This window comes from Oratosquilla oratoria, chromosome 26, assembly GCF_046742065.1.
Source record: "Oratosquilla oratoria isolate Oo_2021 chromosome 26, ASM4674206v1, whole genome shotgun sequence".
NCBI classification, from domain to species: Eukaryota; Metazoa; Arthropoda; class Malacostraca; order Stomatopoda; family Squillidae; genus Oratosquilla; species Oratosquilla oratoria.
This window is the reverse complement of record NC_134802.1, coordinates 42525101-42526006: the sequence shown is the minus strand read 5'-3', so window position 1 is coordinate 42526006 and position 906 is coordinate 42525101. Positions and strand designations below refer to the sequence as shown.

General features: G+C 46.6%; 1 non-coding gene across 1 annotated transcript; it reads left to right on the top strand.

Moving 5' to 3' along the window:
* Positions 1–222: 222 nt before the first annotated feature.
* On the top strand, positions 223–294 carry TRNAC-GCA (transfer RNA cysteine (anticodon GCA)). The gene has a single exon. It is a non-coding gene; the product is annotated as a tRNA-Cys (tRNA).
* The last annotated feature ends 612 nt before the right edge of the window (positions 295–906 follow it).

Below are 906 nucleotides of genomic sequence, written 5' to 3'. Positions count from 1 at the left end.
AGCAGTGCGAGCGAAGGCAACGTCATTTTTGAACGACGGACCAGCTTCAACTGACAGCTATAGGACCCGCTAAGTGCTAACCCCACTTTGAGCAGCCAGGTGACGTTCACGGGCCCGCTGCGCCAACTCCCTCGAAATTCGGTCGGAAGTGGTTAGACCTTATATTCTTAGATCTTGGCCAGGATGATGGTCCCGACCTTCGCGCGATGTCGCTTACGGCCTGGGGGTGTAGCTCAGTGGTAGAGCATTCGACTGCAGATCGAGAGGTCCCCGGTTCAAACCCGGGCGCCCCCTAGTAGTCCAACACGTTTAAAACTGGTTTAAATATAACCATGTTTCAGCTTAATTAGGTTTTAACCTAACTAAAGTTAAAGCTGACCGGGGTTTAAGGTAAACCAAGTTTAAATTTAACCATGTTTAGACCTAACCAGGTTTAAACTTAACCGGGTTTAAAACCATGTGCCTCTGTATGTACCAAAAGGTCTCAAATTACTTTTATGAATTTTTATTTCACTAGTTTTTGCGTAGTGTAGGTGCTTAATGTCTTTATTCTGGTGAACGACTCACGATTTTATTCAACCGCGCGGTGTCTCGACAGCGGAACGCTTGCGAACCGCCCTCGGCAAACCGCCTCAACCGCCCCCCGCCCCCCTCCAACTCCTTCAAGGATCACCTCAGCTTTAACACTCTCAATACGGAGACGCGCTTGATAGATTCTATTCTGGCCAAGAAACAGGTAATTTCTTTTTATTTATGACGAGTTCAAATTCGACCTCAATGGAGTCTTGATCACTTAAGAAAACTTTCAGACAGAGACACGTCTCCTGAAAGTAATGAAATTGTTTCTCTTCAGTCAGAATAAAGTATGTCAAGTGCGTCGCCGTGTTGGAGGGGTTATGGACAGCA